The sequence below is a fragment of the Anopheles moucheti genome, chromosome 3 (assembly GCF_943734755.1).
Source record: "Anopheles moucheti chromosome 3, idAnoMoucSN_F20_07, whole genome shotgun sequence".
Lineage (NCBI taxonomy): Eukaryota > Metazoa > Arthropoda > Insecta > Diptera > Culicidae > Anopheles > Anopheles moucheti.
This window is the reverse complement of record NC_069141.1, coordinates 15,996,593-16,015,625: the sequence shown is the minus strand read 5'-3', so window position 1 is coordinate 16,015,625 and position 19,033 is coordinate 15,996,593. Positions and strand designations below refer to the sequence as shown.

At 41.8% G+C, this 19,033-nt stretch overlaps 1 protein-coding gene across 2 annotated transcripts in view; it reads right to left on the bottom strand.

The window, feature by feature from the left end:
• LOC128300725 (inositol-pentakisphosphate 2-kinase) overlaps positions 1 to 1,776 on the bottom strand; it is a 55,693-nt gene extending 53,917 nt beyond the window's left edge. For both annotated transcript variants that reach the window (XM_053036894.1, XM_053036895.1), the window contains exon 1: positions 1,716 to 1,776. The gene's annotated coding sequence lies outside the window, so the exon portion shown is untranslated. The remainder of the gene's footprint in view (positions 1 to 1,715) is intronic.
• Positions 1,777 to 19,033: the final 17,257 nt, after the last annotated feature.

Below are 19,033 nucleotides of genomic sequence, written 5' to 3'. Positions count from 1 at the left end.
CCCAACTGTTTACAGCAAAATACACAACATAACCCCTTGGCTGGCCACTCCAACACACATCAATGTATCGAGCAGAGAACGAAACGAAAATCCCCAACATGTGAGAGGTGAAAGGCAAAAGAAGGGGGGGCAACAAAAATCAAAGCAAAACAATCAAACCGCCCACACTAATCGTCCGGCCCCGGGGGCACCGTTGCCTCTTGAGAAATGGCAGACGCCGAGCGTCCGGTTTCCCTTCCCGAAACCGGGCGGCGGCGGCGCACAACAATGGCCCGCCCGGCCATTGCCATAAACACAATGGGGAAGGGCCCAACGGTGAGATGCCACCCGAAGGCAAAACAATGGAACGCGATTCGGGACGCGATACGGTTCAGCAGCATCGCGCGACGAAACGGGGACAGAGGGGGGACCGCTTGCGTAAGGGATGCAAACGAGATGCAGTGAAACTCGATTTAAATACTGGCTCTCGGCAAACGATCGAGCGAGATTATGTTTCCTTTATTGTGCTAATAATGCAGTACCCCTCACGCCGTAAGCCGTAATTGTCCCGTCCAGCTCGCAATAGAACGAACCTATTGGTGGGGCAGACAGAAAACGCAACCAGAGCGCAGCAGAGGCTTTCCCCAAAAATAAGGCTGTTTGTCTGTACCGTTGGGGAGAAAACTTTGAATGTTTCTAGTCAGTAACAACCGTAACATGATAGACAGCTGGGTGGCAAATAGAAAACATTAAAAACCCTTTTATTGTTGGTTTCGAAAAGCGGCTATCATTGATAAGGGAGAACAAATGAAGTAATAGGGCCGCTCAGCACCGCACGAAGGTGATAGCTTCACCAGCATATACTATACCCCAAGTTCTGATAGCACAAAACCCTACGGAACACCCACGTAAAGAATGTGAAACGTGATAGTTGTGGTTTACTTTTTGAATTGTGTTTTCTTCTCATAAAACCATCGAATATCCCGTTGCTCGAGGAGAATTTACCGATTTGACCGTCTTGCTGGTGACACAGCTTAAGCAGGTCGATACAATTTATAGACGGTGAAGCAGAATAACATAAGGTAGGTTTAATAAGAGAGTTTAATATCTTTAAATGAAACATATCCTCATTAATACTCGGCTCGATTCTTTCCGATGCAGAAAGCAACCTTTAACAGAGCAGATGCTAACACAGAAAGAAAACCCCGGCATGCTTCAAATGATACAAGCAAGCGTCCAACAGTTTCGACCTCACCAGCCAGCAGCATCAGGCATGTGCTAACATGCATCAAAATGGCTGAACGCGTCTGTGGGTCTCTATAATGGTGGTTGTGAGGCGCATTTTGCCAGCGATCGTCGTCGCCGGTCGACAGCGGTGGAAATTGCTCGCTTGATTGAGGAAGTTGATTGATTTCGACGGCAGACATGGCTACAGCGGAGGCCTGTGGCCCGTTTTCTTTTCGGCTGTCGCTTCGGCCCGTATCTCGAATGGCATCACCGTGGAGTGCAGGATTCGTATCAGGTCCCACCGAGATAAAGTTTGGTGTGAGAGCAAACATGCACACCCAAGAAAGGAGGACATAAAAAAAGCATCGTCCCGTTAGGTTACGGTCCCCCAAACGGTGTCTCTCTATTATTCGGGTTCGGGCGCGTCGTGGGGATCTTTCGTTTTGAGAACCATTTTGGAAACATGGTAACGTTGTTATAGCTGTAGGAAGCCATTTATATCACATTACCTTTCGGTTGCCTCACGGCTCACGGGTTGTGCTGGAAACGGTTCACGATGTATGAATATCTGTAAAATTAAAGGAAAAAAGTGTATTAATTATATATTCTGGAAGAGCCACCATTAAAGCAAACAAAATTTGATTACAGAGCTTACGTGGTACTTATTTCAAAATTTAAAAATATAATCCAATACCTGCACGCGCGCCTATAAACGTTTGTCACATCCAAACACATCAACGTCTAAACAAACAAACCCCACGACCATCAGACGAAACGGAACAAATTGAGTTTGTTAAATTTCCTCACACATCAATTCCCGGTACGTTTCCTGCACTCTTTATCAGCCGACAAAACAAACTTACCCACCCGGGGAGTGTGGATCGAATCAGTTAATAAAGCTAAAAATATGTGTTCCATGAGGGCCGCACATACGGTTAATTCTTCGGGCAGCCACCAAAGCAATTAACATTCGGTTTGACCTCGCGCATAGTAGTTGGGGAAAAAAAAAGACACACACATGCGGTTGATTAAAGCTGACGAATCTGTTTACATCGTTTGGATGAATGACATTCGTTAGCGTGGCGGACAACGAAGTCGATAGTGAACAAAAACGAGGGGAAAAGCAAACAGACATACTAATAGAATCAATTCTCGTGTAGCATGTCCACTTTAACTGTTTGTTTAAACGTTTATAATAGGTTCTAGTGTGTGGCAAATAGAATCAATACTACCTTCTCTATCACCCTGTACATAATATGTAATGAACACAAAACAAAACTGTCAGGTGGCTAAAATATAAAATCTTTAAACACCGTACACATCACATAAAAATATCAAATAAAATACAAAAGTAAAGAAAGAAGAAGGAAACGAAAGAAAAAAACGGTGTAAACAACTAATTTAAGAAAATATAAAACAGAAAAAGAAATAAAAGAAAAACAAACTATTTATTAGAAACTTTAAAAAATACCCTGGTTGTAATATCAATTATAAATTAACAAGAACATAAAAGAAAATACAACAATGTTAAATAAAGCTTACAATTATTCATCAGAAACCTTATAAAACAATAACAAACACATAACCGTACAGACAAAAAACAGAAAACTGATTTAAACAACAAAAACCAAAAAAGTAAAAGTTAAAGAGTAACAAAAAACTAGCCAAACAATGAAAGAAAATTAGTTTGACCGTAAATTAAATTAAGCTCTCCATAAGAAAAACCAAAACGAAATCGGCCCAAAAAAACAACAGCAACGTAAGCAGAACTCGTAAACAGGCAGGCAGGCTCCGATGATGTCATCGATGTGGTTGTAAAAATAAAGCGTCGAAAGAAGAAGAAAAACAAAACAGCAACAAACCAAAATCCTCCTTTCACGCGGATATGAAATCAATCACTCCTTTCCGTTCACTACCAAACCCATTCGCTTTGCACACGGTCACGTTTATCCTTTCGCCCCGCAAGCAGCACACAAAGTGGGGAAGTGCCTTATATGGTCTAATTGGAGAAACTGCGTGAACTCGATGGGTGAACTCTCAAAACGCAGGGTAAAAAAGTGATTTTCTATCATTTTCGTACTTGGGTCACCCGTTCCATGGTGTCCGTGGGTCATAGAGTCTTAGCTATTATTAGTCTTCTCTTGCTGTATGTTTTTTTGGAACAAACAAACCCCCATACGGAGTAGTGGGCCCTTGTGGATCACGGCGAGTGTCACCGGGCGGCAGTCGCCGAAGGAATGTTAAAAACAAATCCATGGTTGCTGTTGAATAACAAACAGTTCCACACAGGCGGGACTGACGGAGACTGACGGAAAAAGCATTTCTACAAGGATGAACTGTTCTATCCAAGTGGACAAACAAAACCGACGATGATGGTAATGATGATGATGATGATGAAGGTTCGAAGAATCGTTTCAAGTGAATATCTCATCTTGAAACTAATTTGCACGACCATGCAAATGAGCTGCGCTGTGTTTCATAAATAACACCACCCTTGGCACGGCAAAAGAGCAGAAACAACAACAACAGAGACACACACACACTCATCCACCGATCGATGCCGTGATCTTGCATCTCTGCTACTACCACATACGCCTTACCGGGCACGAATTAATCCCTTTCCCTTGCAATTGGCGAGCGGTTATATGTTTAATTTTCTTGCCATTTTTCTTTTTGCCATCAGCCAACAGTTCCAGCGGCCATGACGAAGTTGTCGCGTTCGTAGCGCCACCAAAGCGAACATTGCTGGATTGCCAGCTTATGGACGATGGAGGAGGCGAAAAGAAAGTGGCCGTTTTTGTCCACCTTCTTTCTTGTGCATCTTTAGGTAAGTCGAATTCAACCACCCGCAACAGCATAAAGCCCCATCGATGACTCCAACAGCAGCATCAACATCATTGGCTTCGTCAGTGCAGTTCAGAGCACAATATACAACCATTGTGCTTTTGTAGTGTCTTAAGCTTTTACTGCCCTTTTCCCTCTACCTTTCGCACACCGATCCGCATAAAAGCCAGTTCCACACTTAACCGGCACACTCTAAGCCAAAGCAAAGTGCACCGCCAAGTCATTGCGCATACACACACGCGGAACGAAACCGCATGGAAAAGCGGCGTTCGAGGCTCGTTGCGTTCCGGAGAAATGGTTCTCGGTTTTTGCTGCCTGCTGCTGCTGCCGGTCGAGGCTGGTTGGGAAGGGTGCAACATGTGTACGTGTTTGCTTAACATATTTACTTTAATGACCATTACGAGTTTCCTGTCATTTGGGCCATCTCTCAGGGACAGAAACTCTCGGCGGCCCTTCTTCCTGGTAGACGCTGGAGTGCGCCGTGCCCGACGCGAGAGTGGGAAAATACACACGACCCTGTCTAGTGGGGGGGTTGAGGGGTGGGTTGAGTTCCACTTCCTTCTCATGATTTCTTACCCATTTCTGGTTTAATGCTTTAACGAATATGCATTGTTTTCTTCCATCCGTCCGGCCTCATCCGGGGGTTTGCCTCGTACCAGCCTCACGAAGTTGTGTTGCGAGTGTAGCTAAAAAAATGGCTGAACGTCAAACAGCCTCTCGCACATTTGCGATTCGTGAGCAAAACGGTTCGACTGCTGAAGGGTAGAAGAAATGATCGTATGCAAATCGATGCAGGTTCGATCAAGCCTTTCCGCTTGAAAGGCAATAAGAAAGCAATGAGATCATTTTATGGCCACAGTTTACATATTACCTATTAATATTATCCCCAAGAAACGGTTAAGATGGGACACGGTACGTAAGACCATTTGTGTTTTAAAGTGTTAATTAAAATTTTAGAGAGAAGCGATATCGACAAAAAGACAGCGAAAAGTATACAAATAGATGGACTAAAGGGAGATCGACAGACGAAGCTTGTCTTTTTAACAGTTAAATGATCACAAGCACAACGTATGCTGCAAATGTACGCTGAATTCGACAGCAGCGTTCGCCAAATAAAAACGGTTTTTTCTTTGCTCTTAAAGCGTATTCGTCATTGAAGAGTTCAGAAAGTTTAGAACACAGGAGGAACAGCAGTTTAGAGTTTTTAAAATATGCACATATGTGCCAAGCCAAATCTCAGGTTCTCAGAGGTGAAATTAAGTTTCTGATTATTTTTAGTGTTTTTCTTTTAAATCATACGTTGTCCACCCCCACGGAACAATGTGTGACTTGGCATTGTAAAGCTAAAATTCAAATTTTATCTTCCAATTCTTACTTATTTATTTCCATCTAACTTTTCCGTCTGTTTCCAGTCCCATAAGTAAGTGTGTGATTATTTAATTATTAATAATTTATTCTCAACAATAAAAGTGATCTTATAATTATGTAACGACCTGTCGAATCACGTAAAAATGAAATTTTAAAGTTATGTTTAAAGCTTAAGTTTAACAACAAAATAAAATAAAATACAGCTTTGAACACATTTGAAAATAAAGTTGATCAAAGATTTGACAATAATATAAGTCTTATAAGTTTTGTAAAAATGTTATTCAAATCTTTAAAGTTTTTTTTCCGCAAATGTCATTTTTATTATCAGCATTTTTAAAACCTGTTCTGGTATCAGTGCAGCAAGATCGTATAACCCACGCAAGAGACACACTGCTCGCTTCCTACCAACGTGCGTCATCCGCATGGATCACTTCCTCGTCCGCTGGACCGGTAGGATCAACTTTCGGCGAAAACAAAATAAAATAAAACGCACTGATTGCGAAACCAGCATGGCGATGACTCACCGTGCAGATTTACCCGTGCATGTTGTCGCTGCTCACTGCCTTTGTGTGGAAAGATCACGACCGATCACGATACTTACAAAACGATGCACGATCCTCAACCACACCGGCAGCACCACACCACAGTGAATCCACTTTAAGTTGGTTAGGCTTTCAATTATAACCGACTAGACACACTGTACGCACCGGAGAAGCCGCTACATCCACACAAGATCTCTCGGATTTTTGGATGAATCATTCACGTCTGGTGGGCGGATAATGGTTGACTGCCCACGACGACTCGAAGGCCATCCAAGGCGCAATAGGCGCTTGGTATGCGCATCGGTGGGAAATCGGTAAGAAGAAGCTAGTTTTGTACAAATCGAAAACCTACCTACGGTCCGGCAATACCCGGTGGCGCTTCCAACTATTCGGTGGCGATTCCGAATCTAATACATCATCGTATGCCTAGTGATGCGTATATTTATAGCCATCGATGTTTTACGGTCCAAACTGGACTGGCACGGCAGGGTATTTGCGTACGCGCCTTTCCGCTCCATGAAGAAATCTCATCGATCTCTCTTGTTGCCTTAATGCTTTACCGGTAAAGCATCACAGGGTTTACCAATGCCTTTTGTACAGTTTCACACCTTCATGTTAAAGCTACACGGACAGCCAGGGTAAAAGGAAGCAAACGAACCACTCCTTTAACAGTAGGAAAGCTCATTCTACAAGCACGCCAGAACCTTGTCCAAACGCTTTCCTGAGCATCACCCTGAATTGTATTCTGAGCTCCACTGTAACCACACGCCTTGCCAAGCTTGCCGAAAGTCGTGCCCAGTACACTCCCATCAACCCATCTCACACCCCGTGGAATGATAGTCGTAATTCTTAAGACACAGAGAGCGAAGATTCTTTCCTCCTTCCTAGCGTTGTGTGGTTCATCACGAAGAACCTTCAGGTTTTGGTTGCTGGTTGCTGCCACAGCGAATGGGTTTTTTGTGAAGGGCCTCAAACAACCACGGCGTTGATGGTTCGCTGCTACGTTGTCTAATTTATGGTTTGCTCTTAGGAAGCATGGCATAAGTTCCGAGTGATGTTCTATTCCATCGTTCCTGCACTCTGCTGTTTATTGGGGAAGTGTTTCCCAGCGGGAGCGTCTAACCACTTTTTCTAAATGATGACCGAGTGTCGCTTCGCTGAGCAGGAAGAAATTTTAATGGACTTTTGCTCCACTCCAGACCAGCCCGGAGGTTTGGCGGCCAAGGTCACCCTGGCGATAGCAAAATGGCGCCGTCCATTACTTCCAATGTTCGAGTGCAGTATTTCACATTAGATTACATTGACGAGGAGGAGAGAAAATAATGCAACGTATTTACAACATGTTTAGAGTTGTGAACCATTATACAAATATACAATTAGATCAGCAAAAATCTGTGATATAATATTAGGAATCCCTACCAACAATTGTATGGGTAATAGCAATAGCAATATGAAGTATTTTTTTGTTGAGATCTTCTCCTCCTCAAGTAACGTTATTAATGCACAGTTGGTAACATTTTGTTGCTACCCCTTTGTGTCACATGCCCGATTTATGTGTCACCGCGTGTGAACTATCTTACCCCTTGACCAAGCGCCTGATGAGCTAACGCTTCCAACAAACTGCTCGCAAGGGAACGCAAGCAAAAGAACCACAACACATTGGAACAAAGGGACACCCTGCAGTTCCGTTCCAAGCAGAATGTTGAAACTCGGTTCCTGTCGCTAATTATTTGCCAAAAAATGGCACCACGGAGCGGCTTATCAACGTCGTGTCGGATGCAACTTATGCAGCTGCTTCCCCGCAGTATGTATCGCCGTTCAATCAATCAAGCGACGTGAGAGACACATCAATTTATGAGGGTGTGTAATGGTGGTGACTCGATGCGTTAGAAGCTATCATTGCCTCGGCCCCTAACGGACGAAGCCCAAACAGCGACACATACACACACATCCGGCGGACATTCGACAAGGATCTGTGTACACACCGTCGCGCCTGATATAACATTCGGCAGGAGAAAAGGGAATCTATTTCTAGGCACCCTCTCTCTCGACACATCGGGGTTGCAGCAGCAGCAACGTTTAACGGCACCCTACTAAAACACCGGGAAAAAAGGACCTTTCCATTCAACGGTTTTCTAACCCATGAAAGGATATGAAGGGCCCGCATACGATCGTGTGCAACGGTGCACTCGTACGCCGGGAGGGTTGCTTAAATTAGAGTTCCCTCGTTCCCTGCTGCTGTTGCTTATCGGGTTCGTGTTAGATTATAAATAAAATAACTTAAACCGTGTACGAACCCCGTATGGTTTTGTATTGTACATAAGATGGAAATGTATAATGTATAAACTTCGGAGCTCTCTATCCGGTCCAATAAATGTCAGAATGAAAATGCAGGGTTTGTGAGTAGGCATACTTCAACGCAAGCACATGATATCACAATGGCAGAGCAGCTTACCACAACTTTGAAACAGAGCTGCACAGCTATAAGAACTAACCTGAGTATCTGACGAATCTATAGCCAATATTAAAGATCTGATGTTTTTGTTGTCTATATTGGTTATGTTTTATTAAATAGGTTATGTTGATTATACAACAAAAATCCTTGAAGATTACCCGCAAGGTGTAATGACTTAGTATTTCATCGAGTTTCATCGGTACATCCCGCTAGGTCTGGCATAGAACCTCATCCAGTAGAGCCTTCCGTAGCAAGTACTGACATAGGCTACAACCTCAGAAGATGTTGTGAGTTTACCATTTAAGGGAGTTTCCTTGATTTTGTTTTGTTAAGACCAAAAGATCACTTTAGAAAAAGCTCTTTAAGACAAGGCGTAACAGAACGTGGACATTTTGCTCTCTTCTGGGAACTTCTCAAGCAAAGCAACTTCCAAAAACACCTAACAATAAACATGACTAACTAACACGTAATCACACGATCATAGACACACAACAGACCTGGCCAGCAGTAAACCTCTAACCGCTGGCTCAAACAAGCCAAAACAAATTACTCCTTCCTTGGCCAATTACTTACCGAACGGACCATGCCTAGATAGTCACACGCCGAACAATTAATCTCTTACGACAACCTTCAAATTTGTGCGATCGTTCCTTTTTGCGTTGGCAGTCTCTGCCGCCGCCATCCATGCTAATGGTGATGATGCAATGACCATCAATAAACGCTTCGCGCGACCGCAATTCCATTCTCAATCACTTTGACGATAAAAACAACCCTCAGCCTCCCCCACCCCGGTTGAGACGAGTCGAGATGAGGCTCAAGAAGAATCGGTCGTCGTTCCATTATTGTACCTTACCAAATGTCGGCAGTTAACATACGAGGCGTGAAATGCATCGTTGGTCGTGCATTTCATAAATCATCGTACGAAGGCATGGTGTGAGATGTGGGACATTGTGAGTGCGCCAGTAAACCCGTGTCTGTTGATTGTCGGGGTTTAAACTTCTACAAAAGGAGGTTAAAGCGAGATTCAACAGAAAAAAGGGAAGTTTAAGATATAGTGTGTATAGCCATGAATATTGAAATGTTCAGAAGATATTATTACAGTAAATGATACAAATTTTAAAGTAATATAGCATTAAGAACTCCTTTAACATCAACACAACATACAGCTTGTAATAAAATGTATCAAGTAGTATTCAATTACCCGCACAATGTGGCATTCTGCCGTTGAAAATCTGTAGCATCGGCTCTACCCTTGCCACACCGATGGGAAGGATTTTCACTGTGTGTTCCCATGGTCATGAAGCCCTTTTTGCCGGCTGTGTCCCTATGGTCCCGATGGCGAAAGTGGTTCTCCCGCGGGAATAAAACGAGACGAAGCGCGAGCAGTAACAAACCAAAAAAACTGAAACCGTTTAAGGTTGCCAAGCAATGGACGACGATAGTCGGGGTCCCGGCTTTCCCGGTGGTAGGTTCACACGCCTACACACATTGAAATCGTGAGCTAAAGAGAGCAAGGCAAAAACCTTGAAATGAAACGGGAATTGAGTGATGTGAGTGTAAGCATTACAGATGGCTTCAACGTTGGGATGCGTTTTAGAGATGAAATCGAAAATAGTGAGATGAATTTTTATCCACATTCAGGAAAGGACACAATTTGTAATGCTGTTTGAAGGCATCAGAATGAAGTACCTCATAAAACACGCCACATACACAGCCAGCCGGTTCGTAAATTGAAACATGCAGTGAACCATGAAGAAATGCCACTCTCAACGTACCCGAACGCGCTCGCCGGCTGGGAAATTGACCATTTCCATTTGCCTCTTGCTCCTGGGCACCGTCTTCCCCTTATCCCACCAGCAATTCAATTGAACCGCGGACATGCATGACACGTACATAAATGCAGGCGGCGTGCTGCTGCTGCTGCTGCTGCACATATTGCGCCGTTGCCATCGCCAGTAATTAACGGACCACGAAAAGCTGCTGGGTGTAGAGGTTTGTACGGCGAAGGCTCAGGAAACAACCGACTTTATTCAGCAGGGGGGGAAAAGAATGAAGTTTCCCCCTTGGTTCTTGGCAGTCGATGCAGCAGCGGCATTGTGTCTGTGTTTGTGTTAGCCAACCGTTACATTGTAGGACTCTCCTGTCACGCTTTACCTTCGTTCGGGGACCCAAGCAATACGTCCCATTCGTCAAGGTTCGATCGGGAATGCAGCGTTCAGAGGATCGTTTGCAATATGATCGTGGTTGTTAGTCGTTAGTTTTATTGCCACTCGACCACTGTCATGCTTGAAGGTTGTTTTATACAGGATAATATTACCCCCCATAAGGAGATGTTACTAGGAGCATTAATTCCACCGCTATACGAGCATTTCCATCGGCTTTACAAGTTGCAGGACACGCTTCAAAACATACAGCTGCCTTACAGCTGACTGCAAGCTCAAATAGGAAAATGTGTTCAGTTTAATTGTTAACCGTTTTACTATTTCCCCCTGCAGGTTTGACGTGTCTGGCGATCCTGTGGTGATACGATCGCTTCACTTCTACCTTGTAATTGCATACCCATACTCACGATCGGGTGAAAGGAGGAGAAAAAAAAAACGGAAACAAAAACTTAACTCCATCACCGACAGTTAGCAAACTTAATGTAATCCTCTTTTTCGCCAGGTACTCAGCCATGAGTCCATGAGTAATGGCTTCATACGGTTAAGGGAAAATGGTATCGGATGAAGTACCACTACCACTAAAGAAAGGTCAGCTTGGGAAAATCAGATGGAACAAACACATTCCAGGTACATTGACACATCATCACGATGGACGACGGAAAAACGACGGATTTTTTTTTTGTTTCATTTATATGCGTATATTATGTAAATTAGAAATCCCTTTACGGCCATCAGGTAACGACATCCTCTGACTGTTCCGCCGTCTCTGAAGGATTTCCGTTCCCATTTTTGTGGTCCCTAGTTGAGGAAGTCAACATTCCTGTGTTGGTTTTTTTTTTGTTGGTTCTTTTGCCGAACAGTAGGTCAGAACGAATTCCGGTGAAATGTCAACCGTACAGCAACGAACGTTTTTGGTGGCAAGCAAGATCCGTTTTAATACGAGTCTTCCTAATCGGGGAAGAGAAACGTCATGCACCACGAGTTTTATAGTGCTGGAGGAAAAGGGCATATCATCAGTTTTTGGAGTTGTGTCGGAGTGTAAATCATTCATTTTCTTATCATGAGAGAACTTTATTAAAAAATGTATAACTTTATGTTGTAGAACTAGATATCTGTTTTTAAATTGAAAGTAATAGCCATTAGTCTTAAATTTCCAAATAAAAACACCTCAGGTTATATTCCCAACAAGAAACAACCACCATTTATCACCTGGTTGTACCATTGCCCCGATTTTTACGACCAGCACTTATTGCTTGCTGCGCACATACTTTTTATTCGTGCGATTAAAGGTATTGATAACACTCGAACACCTTTACGCCAGTGTGTCGCTGAAAACTGTCACAGTGTTTCTGTTTTTTTTTTGTTATGCTCACCGTTCACACTACGCAAAGATAAGGCAAAGATATCCCGGGCCCATATAGCGAGTGTGCCCTAAAATGCACGCATAAGCGGCTATCGACAAGGTTTTCGACTTTGAAGAGGGTAAGCGAAGAAGCAAAAATGTAAAAAAAAACGACGACGACACAAAATGTCAACTTTGTAGCCGGTTGGCAAACAAAAGACTCTCAAGGGGTTTTTTTGTGTTATACGTTGGACAGGGCAAGGTAAAACCCCAACCATAGGTGTACTCCGCATGCTTACTGATATAGCTATACGGTGCGAGACGCACAAGGTTGTAGAGTAATAAACACACACGTAAAAGTGGATCGCAGATCTAGTGGAAAATTAAATTCGCTCGAGTATGTGTACTTTTCACTCGCTGCGAGTAGAATGAACGTAGAATTAGGTGAGTAAATGGTTTTCGAAACACATTCACCAAGCAATTGTTGGTATTGTTCTAGCTGCTACTGGCAGGAAACAAATTATTTGACCTAAAACTTAAGCCGTAACGAATGGCAAAACCCAACAAACATGAGTAATTTTGTATCAATGAACGCAAAATTAAATCCATTGGGTGGGACCAAACTTTAAATACAGTGTTGTGAGCCTCACTAGTCCCACTAGTGTCAACGATCACGTAATTAGGAACTTTAGAGAATATCTTCACCTTTAGTTAATATCAAGATACGATCTCCACTATCTGCACGATAACTTAAAGGTTTCATTGAATGATCCAACAAAAACCTACATTGCTCCACTGTGCCATACATTTAAGATATTATTCTTTAAAGCTTTAAGCTTTTAAAAAAAGGAGGCAAATTTGCTTTTGGAGAAATCATTGGAAAAGCATCTTCATGATGACACCATTGATCTATTAAACCTAATCTAATCCCATGATGATTCAATTCGTTTAAACATCTACCCTACAATATTACTAATCATTAATGAGAAAATTCTTAAAAAAAGAAAACAAATAATTTCGTCTAAATTCAATTAAAATGTTGTCATTTAAAAATGGCACCCACTCGTAAAAAGCTTCCCAACGTTTTAAGAAAGAATAGAAATTACTCACAAAAAAGGTTCCATCTCACACACTCAACATGTTGATGAGCAATTTCTTTACAACCGTCGTACAACCGAGGCAAACGCTACCACCACCTGCCACCGAGACTCGGTCTCGCTCCCGTTTGTACGTGTTTTTGTTGCCCTGCGCGCCTACAGTGCACTACAAACATTGCAATTGCATTATCAACAGCAGCACCGGATCGGACCGAGACACTGGAGACGACGCCCTTCGCGTTCAGTAGTATTTGCACAAACGCGAACGGATTGTCGGCGAAGGGTAAGGACGGTCGGAAACTTACACAAACTGTCCCTTTGGGGGTGTCGGATCGGGGGTGGACAGGGCGCACGATAAGCCACATCAGCGCGTACAGTAACACGACGACCCAAACCCAACTGCACCACGTTTTACCCATTGATAGGACCATGCGGGTGCTGGACACCGGGATGGTCGTTGTTATCGCTGATGTGGCTTCGGGGTGACGCAAATTAGAAGCAAAAGGATTTGGTTTCAATTTTTTTTTATTCTACCAACGCAATGGACAAAACCAAACAAACGACCAGACACCACTTTTACAATATGTGCGCGGCTGCGTTATCAGCCACAGCACAAACACGGTGCAGTGGTCGTGTGTGCGTAGAGGCGTTACTGTATTTAGCCGCGGCGACCAGCTAAGACGCAATAATTTTGCGGAAGTGTACTTAAGTACTGTGTTTTTTTTTGTTGTTGCTTAAAGTAAGCTCGCTTGTAAAATGGCGTGATGATGGACGGTTGTTTTGTAAAGTGTTAATTGCTTGTTTACTAAAGCAGAAGGTTGCTTTACGACCTAGAATACCTTTCGGTTTAACTGTGTAGTAAATAATGTTTTCAACAAATAAATGGGAGATGTGCAAAAGTTTATACAGAATCTTTATTAAAATAGTAAAATACGATTTAAATTCTTCTATAAATTCAAACCAAATTCTGCCAAACATGCTTCTTGATACGCCTCCTTAGCGAGACAGCACGAAATTTGAAACGCAAAACCCATCAGCCAATTGTTTGTCTCGGTCAACGCTAAATGCAAACATTTATTTTTCTACCCAGCCAGACTGACCCGCCTGGCGGTCGGAATAACAAGTCCAAAAACTATCGTTCAGCCCGATAAAAAGTCTACAAACTTTCGAACATTCAAATCGATCGAGTCGACGACGCATTCCCGCTGTCAAGCAAACTGGACGTGGATTCGTGCTTCAGTGAAGGTTACTGCATGCACCGGACCATGTCCATCCATTATTACAAACCCTTCGACGAAGGATGATAATGGGGGTTGGAGGAGTAGGACCCTACCTGAGGTCCAACCAAAGGGTAAAGAATCAAACAAACAAAAAATGAACTCACAATTGCGAGTCTCCCCCATGATGGGTTGGGTGGGAAGGTTGCAACCCCCGTGCAACCCCAAACAGACCGGCCCCCCAATGATAAGAGAGTGAAATTATTTATGCATGTTTCGTTTCGTTCCACACAACACGTACACACAGACACAATGTTTTCGGCATTATGTTTCGTTGAGCACATTCATTCATTCTAGCATGAGCTAAATTTTGCAATTCCTATCCCAACCAGCATTGGTATGTGTCTGTGCGCGGGGCAATTGTTTTGCAGCGACCGTGAAACATACGCCGAGGGAAGGAATTCGCGTTTGAAAACAAATTCCCATTCCGTTCGACATCATTCTCGTCTTGCGTCGTGTTTCGGGGTCCTCCCCCAAATGCAAACGCGAAAGGAAGTCAATAATTTCCTCCAAGCAGCACTTTCTGCCCCTGGGCAACATTCGGGAGCAGGTGTGTGATGGCGCTTTTTTGTTTTTTTTTTGCTTTGCTATTATTTTGACGTTATTTTGCGTGTTTCTCTTTTGCGCTTGCGATTCCATTCCCTTGCGCGTCATCTTGCGCGCTCTCGTCGTTCGCGAGCCGAGAACTTTTGGTAGCGGACTGCACACAAGCAAAACAACCCATTCTTTGGAACAGGTTTCCCCGGGGAAGTCCATCGCAGAAATGTTTACGACGCAATAGTTTTACGATTGGATGATTCGGGGATGGAAGAAAATACCATAAAAAAAAACCACCCCTTGCTACTCCCGAATGATACGATCGTCTTGTGGTCTCTTATTGGTCACCGAGGTAAAGTTTGAGTGTTGTTTTTTTTTTGGTTGTTGAGAAGAAATAACATCACAACAGATGTAACAAACCGAATTTGTGTTACGTAAACGAACAGCACGAACAAACAAGAATGTCCTCTAACGAAAGGATTTTACAATTGATATAACCTACATACACTGGGATCATTTATAGAAGGTGTCTGCGATATCTAGAACGAGTGGAAATGTTTGACCAGATGGGTGATCAATATTATTCGCCAATGATATGGCGAATTAATTCTAATTCGGGATTGTGATCTAGACCAGATTACGATCTTTCGGGATCTGGATCTTTCACAGTAGGCAGTGATGGGAATTTCGTTCCTAACCTACTAGATTCGTTCCGTTCCTTCTGTGGAACGATCGTACCTAGGTGCATAGTGCAGGTCTTGTTAAGATTATAACGTTAACATTTGCTTCAGTTACTCTTGCTCAAAGCTGTAGTGTAAGAACTTAAGCAATACTCATATAAACAAGAATGTGACATATGGTCAATGATCTTATGCAAAATGCAATGATCTTATGCAAAATTTATACCCTTTTTTCGATAAGAACTCCAATAACCAATTTTGTTAATAATGTTACATTCCATTCTCATAGGTAAAAGCTGTCCGTGTGCCACGATGCTGAAGACTTAGGAGGTTGGATTCTGTTAGGAATGACTTTTATCTAAAACTGGGCACATATTGACTGAGCGACAGAAGAAATCAATTTTTACCCGATATTTTTTAAAAGGATCATTCGATCTTGACATTCATTTTCTTACTTCCTCAGTTTGTTTGTTTAAATTTCTTCCTCTGTTTAATGATATTTTCAGTGCTCTGATAAAAATATCGTTGATATTTTCATTATAACAAATTGACATTCAAAACTTTTTTGTAAAACAAAAACTGTAAACGAATGTAAACGAATTATTTTAATTTTCTCGTGGATGTAGATTCAATGCACTTATCAGGTTTGTTCACCAATTTTTGCTTCTTCTTTGTCGACACGACAACCTCAACGGCCCTGCCATTTCTGGCTTTCTTTGACTCTAATTACCGGCGCCGCTACCAATACAATACCGGGCCGCTTCGTCCACCAACACTATAATCTAATTTCGAATCCTCCAGGAGCGGGACTTCCTACGATTAGATTGATAATCCGGGATCAATATCCGGGTCTGTCATGATCAGAATTCGGGAATAGGATCCATATTCCATCCTTATTTCTTGTGGGGATATGTCAAAAATCGTACTTCGGAGCGTTATATCAAATGGCGAGCTAATGGGACCACGTACTTGAAGAACGAGTACCTCAAGATTGACTAATATGAGCCATTGAACACTCCTACGGGCTATTCTAAAGTTGAGCAATTACGATGAGGACTATATTAACTATTCTCTTTGAAGAAACAAATATTCAAATACTCAAAGCTCACATCACAAAAACATCTTTGCAGCTTGCCTGTAGCTTCAGCGGATCGGCAACAGTTCCAGACCCAAGCGAGGAGATTGAACCTGTGGTGTAATCGTCAACCAAGTGTAGATTATATTCTGAGTAAAAATATGAAATTCCCCGAAAAATGGAACGTATCATCAAACAGCTCATGCGAAACTAACCGTCAAAGCAAACACTCTTGGCAATGGAACAGATAAAACAAACTAACGTAGCATTTTGCACACTGGAGCGTGACATTGCCACAATTCTCGGATTAATAGGACAGAAAAAAGACCACCAGAAAACTCACCTAAATCTACAAACCAATTCGCACTTCGTGTTGCAGCTGAGCACACCTTGTATTGATGCAATGTTTCAGAAGAATCATTTAAGGGCAAATTCAAACGTAGACGTAAGTGCGTTGGCACCGCGCTAGATCCTAGACACATCCAGGAGGCTGTGAACGTGCATAGACAAATAGAACCGTTTCTCAAGAATTACCCATCGCTCGGTTACCAAACAAGAACAAGATCAAGAAAAAAACATAAGCGAAAGAAAACACACGCACAACACACAGTGGAAAACGTTTTCATTTTTTCATCAAATTTATGCTGATTTTTTATTATTTCTATGTATAATATACGTTTTAATTACTTTCAATTGTATTTTCCAGCATGCTGTATTTTCATTATCATCGTTATCATCATCATGTTTTTTTTTGTTTCTTTTGTTTTGTTTGTTTCATCATCATTATCATCATCATCATCATTTATCGCCGTAATCTCTCTGTACAATTAATTTTGTTCTTTTTTTTCTTCTTTTTTTGCAAATGTTATTATGCTCGTAATCATTTAATATATATATATTTATATGCTTATGTTCATTATATAGGAGAAAGGGGATGGGGGGATGCGTTGTGGATGCTTTAAGTAATGTTTTTTTTCTTCGCTTTTCTTTCTCCCATTGAATTTGCATCATTGTAGTTCAGTATATAATATATATGTAGGTTTTTTGTTCATTCTTCATTTAGTTTTGCATTATTTTTTGTTTTTTTTGTTTTGCCCATTTCATTTGCATTTAATTTGCTTCATAAGAGTAAGAAAACTAGTAAATTTAATAAAGTAAGAGAACAAAAATAATTGCTTCAAGGAAAAGTCACATTTTCCACGAAGGTTTGTGTTGTTGTTTTTCTTCGATCGTGTTTTGCTTCGTGTTTTGTAGCAGCAATTTCTTCTATCAAAAAGATGAATAATGCGTAATCCTTGTAGTCGCATGCTTTACCAACAGCACGCAATAACGCCCGATGTGCGTTACATGATCATTTTCCTGCTCTTTGCAGTGAGAAATGGCGTATGATGTTATGCCTGCCTTTTGTACAGATCTTTTTTTCCAGTATCGTTTAACAGTCAGCTTGTACTTTAGGAACGTTTATTTCATTACGATCGATAAACAAACGGTAATACTTCTCCAACTAAGAGAACAACGAAGGAGAAATTATCAAAGCAGGACGACAATCGACAGATGACTTTAAGCTTCAATCTCAGCAGCTTCATTGCTTAGAACAGAAACAAAATCACCATAACGTACCAGCTAAGTATACTCAATCGTATTATCGTCTTCTGTTTTTTCGTCATGTTTTCACGGTATTTTTTGCTTTGCTCGGTCTTTGATCGTACTCGGTAATAATTTATGTGTTTTTCATTCATTTTTAATGTGTTCCAGATTTTATTTACAAACATCTCCGAAGCAGTTATCGCCTCTCGTACACTTCTCTATCACTGGTACTAGGAATGGGTGGTAAAAGTAGATGGGTGTATGAGTGGTTTTGTGGATTATCTTATGATTGGTGCATTATCGTTACGACTTCGTTTTGGCGCAATGCGTTTTGGCGCCCAGAAAATACAACAATATAGATGAAAAGGGACTTTCCCTTATATCTGGAGCGTTCGTAAATGGCTTGCTGTTGTATGGGGAAAGTTTTTATATGGATGGGCGATTCCCTTCCGGTTTTTCAACATCCATTCTTATCAACGTTTGGTTTGTGTTACCAGTGTGGATTAAATTTACGTTTTACACACACACACACAGCGGATAAGAAATCGCTACGGTTTTAGAAAAAACGGATTTTCTGAACTAGCTCTAGAGGATTCATGTGCTGTTTTTGTTTCGTTTTGGAGCTTTATGTTTTGAGATTTGAATGGAAACATATGGAATACATACACACACACACGGTTCTACCATTTCATCGATTTTACATCCAATTATTAAACAGTTTCCACAATGCAAAATTCGTTTCGTGTTTCTGATCGTGTTTGTTTGTTCCTTTTAGTAGGTTTTACATTATTCAACATCGATATATTTATATGTATATAAGAATTTTGTGTTACTTTTCTGCAAAAGTTTGCCTCTACGTTA